This window comes from Lycium ferocissimum, chromosome 2 (assembly GCF_029784015.1).
Source record: "Lycium ferocissimum isolate CSIRO_LF1 chromosome 2, AGI_CSIRO_Lferr_CH_V1, whole genome shotgun sequence".
Lineage (NCBI taxonomy): Eukaryota > Viridiplantae > Streptophyta > Magnoliopsida > Solanales > Solanaceae > Lycium > Lycium ferocissimum.
Window position 1 is genome coordinate 47320498 of NC_081343.1, and position 6164 is coordinate 47326661.

At 31.1% G+C, this 6164-nt stretch overlaps 1 long non-coding RNA gene across 2 annotated transcripts; it reads right to left on the bottom strand.

The window, feature by feature from the left end:
- Positions 1–608: 608 nt before the first annotated feature.
- LOC132041057 (uncharacterized) lies at positions 609–3036 on the bottom strand. 2 transcript variants are annotated; one of them, XR_009410867.1, is made up of 2 exons: positions 1857–3036; positions 609–822 (listed from the first exon to the last, which is right to left on the bottom strand). It is a non-coding gene; the product is annotated as an uncharacterized LOC132041057 (long non-coding RNA). The 2 variants fall into 2 exon arrangements; XR_009410862.1 differs by having other exon boundaries at positions 609–1157.
- Between the last annotated feature and the right edge of the window lie 3128 nt (positions 3037–6164).

Below are 6164 nucleotides of genomic sequence, written 5' to 3' on the forward strand. Positions count from 1 at the left end.
CTTAAAGAAGGCGTCAAACGAAGGCGCCAAACTGCTAGTAAACCATCTAGGAAGACTTTTGTGTTAGATAGTTTGTAATATATATGAAGTGGGATTTTCACACAACATAAGACAAAAAGAGTTTGAAAACTTTACATAACAAAAGTCTTGATATTTTCAGATTTTATTTAAAATCTGAATTTAAATGGACATGTATATTTATGAAAAGTCATGACTATTCACAATAGTCACTTATGTAACTCTATAAATAAGGCCTTACTTCATGAAGTGACAGAGAAAAATCTACATATGTATAACACAAGCTTTGCTGTATCCTGAAGGAAATTGCTTGTATTTTTCCCAATTTGTATACGGGCAATATCTCTTTAAGGAAAGTCGATTCTTTCACGCTTCAGAGCTATTTCATCGTCAATTATGTTTTTCTATTTTTTCTAACATTTAGTGCACAAAAGCTCCAATGCACATGATGAGACCACTTCAGCAAGCACAAGAACGACAACTTTACGAGGACATATTCATCAAATAGTCATTGTTAGGTGCGATATATAAATAATAGCAGAGCACCAAGTAATGAAAATCTTATCAATGTTATACCTACCACAAATGCATTTGTAATAGTTAAGAAATGGTACATCACCCATTAAACTTTTGTGAAGTCATTAATTAGGTAATACTTATAATTTCCACATAACAAAAGTACAGTTGTCATCATGTAATTGAATACCATAAGATGAAAATACAAGCTTGTAAATTAATTAACAATCATGTCTTTCTCGTGTCTTGTGAATTTGATTTACTTGGCTCAATCTTGATATTGTATATCTGCATAGAAAACCACACAGACAAACAAACAAACAATCACACACCCACACGCACACAAAGTACACTCAAATTAAAGGATTAAAATTCCACAAAAACAGAACAATAGATCCCCTAGCAAGTACTTATAAATCTGCGCAGAAATTTCGGTCCGATTAATGGGATAAATTATTAATTGTTGCCTTATATATTTGGAAATTTTACATGCCTGGAGTTCAAAACTCAAATGTCATCACTCATCAGAAACCATCATCATTCATTGTGGCGGATGCAACGTTCAGGTACCGAGTTCATCTGAATTCGGTATTTTGCAACATAAATTTATATGTAAAAATTCACTAAATTACAACAAATAGTAAGTCTAATTAAGCCAATAATATAAAACTACAAAGGGTTCACATATAAGAACTTAAAGATTGAATCGGTAGAATTTAAATCTTGAATTCACCTCCGACCATTTATCATTAATAGGACTATAGGCAGGGGCGAATTTATGTAGAAAAAATGAGTCACGTGAACCCTTGGTCATCCGACTAAACTTGGTATATTATGTATATAATTCTTAAATTATATTTAATATTAACTGAAGGAACACATGTTAAACAAGCTTGAGTGGAGTACCGGTTAAGTTTTGGGTTTATTCCCTTAAGGTCACGGGATTGAACCCTACAAAATGCACTTTTGAGTCTTTTTGTTTTTGAATTTCTAAGCAGCCTATAACGTTTGGCTCGCCAAGTTTATGTCACTAGAAAATTTTATATCTTATCTTAAAAATAATGGTGAACCCATCCTCTTGATATTCTGGATTGACCTGTAACTGTAGGGTATATGTTATTGTACTAGATGCGTACTTAACAACGATTTGAACTCTATATGAGGATAGAATGTTCATGCATTAACAGTCTAAAAGAACATACATACCATATAGATTCCCATAGAAAGAATTAAAGCACTCTGATAAGAGAGTAAAAAAGATTAAAGGAAGAAGATAATCCACAGTAAAAAATAAAAAAAAATGGAGATATATAGAGTATCACCTGAGATAAATCAATGTCATTGAGAAGTCAAGGTCAAAATTAGAAGCCTTTTCCTTTGTTTGTATTGTTGGTGAGTGATTGAAGCTGCTAGATGACCTGATGGAACCAAACCTTTGGAAAGCTAGCTATATATATATATATATATATATATATATATTCTCTTTAAAGAAAACCTTCCAAAATTTCATTTTCTTTTTTTCAAATCTAAGTAACTTCAAACCCAAAAGAGGGAAAGGCGTCAAGATTTTAAGAAAAAATATGGGCTTTCCTTTCTTTTTTTGCAAGAAAATATACGGAAAAATGGATTTTGCTCTTACCAGATCATGCTGGCAGCTTCAACCTCTCAAAACCAACATACAAATACTGAGAGAGAATCAGAATTTAAAGTTTATGGATTCTCAACTTTCCACCGAAATGGATTCATCTGGAAATTAATTAAAGAGCAAAAAAATGAACAAAGGTTATGGTCTATTTGAGGAAGTATTTTAAGGTATATAAGAAATGTAGGGTGGAAGTGGGGCTTTCTCTTTGTGTTTGTTTGGTGAGGGTGGGGGGTTAGGGGTGGAAGGAAGATGCCCTATAGGTTGGGTTATGCAACACAACACAACACACACAAGAACCATGCATGCTTTTGATTTTGCGGAAAATGGATGGATGCCCCTCGTGAATATAGTCTCCCATCCATCTACTATATATATAAAATATAAATGCTCCTCTCTTTAGTTTTTCCTCTACTTCCTCTCCTTTGTCTGTATATACTCTGTCAATATATAGAGGGTTTTTAATTAGTATTAAATTCAGTTACAAATCGAAAAAATTTAACCGGCATCATTTGTGAGTTAAGAGAGTGAGTTTGAAAGTGAATATCTATTCGACTTGAAAAACACTAAATTTTAACGTTAGATTAATTTTCTTAAGGAGATGCGAGTAACAAAGTTGAAAATACTGATACGGATGAAAGTTTGTCTCCAAATCAATTAATTGAGCTTTAGATTCTTACTATAACTAAAAAAATTATTCTAGTAAATTAATTATTGAACTCATCCTATAACTAAACTAATCATTCTAAACAAATACAACATCTCAATCAACCATTGGCTAGTTTTGGCTATTTTCTTACAGCTGTTGACATTGACTTATTGCCTGGCCTGCCTGAACGTTTCCATTTTCTTTTTCTCCCGTCCTCGTATCCCCTATCTAGTGTCTAATTGAATTAGAGCAGACATACTCTATTTGAAAAAATAATGTATATATACCCTTGCCGTTATAAAATGGTGCAAATATACCTTTGTCCTTACACAAATAGTGTAAATATACCCTTTTCGCTAATGAGATTTAAAAAAAAAATCATTTAGCTTATTTTTTAATTAAAAAAATGTCATGTGACTTTTAAAAAAAAGTCTACCCATTTTTTTTAATAGACATATTTTTCTAACGCCACATGGTAAATTTTTTTCTGGAGGGTCGGTTCTGGTTCGTTTAAAAAATATATATCCGTGACTTAAAAAAAAAAATCTACCCATTTTTTTAAACGATCAGACCCGACCCACCTAAAAAAAAAATCATGTGGCTTTAGAAAAAGATGTCTACTAAAAAAAATGGGTTGACTTTTTTTTTTAAAGCCACGTGGCATTTTTTTTAATTAAAAAATAAACTAAATGATTTTAAAAAAAATTTCGTCAACAAAAAGGGTATACTTGTATCATTTTGTAATGGGAAAGGTATATTTACACTACTTTTATAATGAGGGTATATCTACTCGAAATCGCAAATTTGAAGGATATATTTGCACCTTTGCCCTTTAATTTAAAGGAAATGGAAAAGGAACCACACACTTCTATATAAAAAAAAGGGAAAAGGGTCAAATATACCCCTTTGCTTTAGTTTATTGGCTAACTTTGCCCTCCGTTAGCCAAAGTAGTCAAATATACCCCTCCCATTACAAGTTAGAGTCAAATATACCCCTACTGTTAGCAAAGTTTCGAAAATACCCCTCATTTCTAACATATTCCCACATAAACAAGTCTAGTCATTGAAATTGAGTGACATGGACGCCACATGACATTTAACTTATTCTATGTGGTGCATAAGTGGTAATTTTTTAAAAATAATCTAGAAAATTGTTTTTTTTTTTTAAAACAAATATGGAAAAAAATGACTTTTATTAAAATCTGAAACTTTTTTGTTTTAATAAAACCCGTTTTTTTAAAATATATTCTCGAAAATTGGATATTTTAGTTAAAAAATCTGAAAAACTGTAAAGTATTTTTTTTTTAAAAAAAAGTGTCCTAATTTTTTTTACATTTGGATTAATTTTAAAAAATCCGAAAAACTGATTTTTAAAAAAAATAATCATTTTTCAGGATTTTTTTAATTAAAAAAATTGCGGGTTTTATAAAATAAAATAAAAATTAGATTTTTAACAAAAGCCATTTTTAACCGATTTGTTTTTAGAAAAATCAATTTTTCAGATTATTTAAAAAAAAAGTGTCACGTAGGCACCACATAGAATAAGTTAAATGCCATGTCGCGTTCATGTCACCAATTCCAATGATTAGACTTATTTATGTGGAAATATGTTAGAAATGAGGGGTATTTTTGAAACTTTGCTAATGGTAGGGGTATATTTGGCCCCAACTTATCACGGGAGGTGTATATTTGACTACTTTGGCTAACGGGGAGCAAAATTAGCCAATAAATTAAAGTAGAGGGATATATTTGACCCTTTTCCCTATAAAAAAACTACCCTTGCTTTGATTAAAATTAAAAAGTAAATTTATTGAGTGAACCAAGCAACCCATTTAGTGTGCACAAATGACTAACATTTATTCCTTTTAATTATCTCAGATAAAATATCCATTTTCACACACCCCAGCTGCTGATCACACTTGTTTAATAAAAGATAATATTATTATGATCATAAAGATTCTAATGTCTTGATAACACACTCGAAAGCTGGCTCCAGTTCAGGAAGAAATTAATTTCGAACTACAACATAGGAAACTCTAGCTAGATTTTAATTAATGATTGATCAAAATTATTATCCAAAATATGAGTTAAGATACAAGTAGGGTCATCAATTGGAAGACAACCGAACAGAATGCATGTGATGAAGTCAAAACATTTAATAGCGATCGTGAAATCTCTAAATTCATAATCCATTATAATAACATCAACAATAATATTGCCGTAGCAACTACGATTGATAATTTACTTTAGGTGATTTTGGCTATATATAGCTGTATTAATTCTACGCCGATTATTTCCCACGAGTTACTGAAATTTATATCCTATACATGTACTGAAAAAAATGTTGTTCGTCCTTGCTTCAAGTTGTACTTGGTGACATGATTATCAAACCTAAAAAGGGGACATTAAAACCAGATTCATTTAAGAATGATCCCTCAGAAAGAATTCACCACAAGAAAAAAAATCACATTGCGTCGAAATTTCATTGAAAATTACGCTGGTTGGCGTTTGACAGAGACAATTAATCTGAATTGTTTTTTCAAAGATCTAAGACATTATAGATTTACTTTACATGTATCTACATTTGGTATATACTTGTTATATATGCAGTATATATTTATGCCTGCAAAAGGTTAAGGCTAGGGATGCATGAATATTTTAAGCCGTCTGGCTAAACCTATAAACTTTTGTAATTTTTTTTTTTTGGGGTGGGGGAGTGGGGGGTGGGGTGCATACTATGTTCGGTGTCCAATGCGGTGATATATACCAGCTAAGTATATGCAACATAGCATTAAGGGTTAGAGTTATGCAGATATTAGTAATACACGGATTAGTTATGAGAGAATTTATGTATTATTTTATGCAGGTATTAGTTATGCAGGGTTTAGCTATTCCACATTTTGCCCTGTATAAAATAATATATAGATTCCAACTTATATATGTCTTAGTTATGCGGGTTTCTAAATGACAAATCAAACACCGTATCAATTTTATACATGAATAACTTACCTCATAACTAGCTACCAAACACAGTATTACTTCTGCAGAATTTTAATACATGAATAACTTACTCCTAACTAGCTGCAAAACGACCCCTAAATAACTAGTCATATATACCTCTAAATAACTAGTCATATATATATATATGCACACACCAATGAAGTTAATTTTGTGGACCTTATTACTAGAAACAGTTATAATTGTAGGGCGAGTATAGCAAATAATTGGACTTCCTTAGCAAAGAAAAGAATAGATTACATACTAGAGTTAAGGAGAAAGTGGACCAAAGAGAGTAGTGGTATATAGTAGTATTTAATTTATTAATGAGAATATAAACGG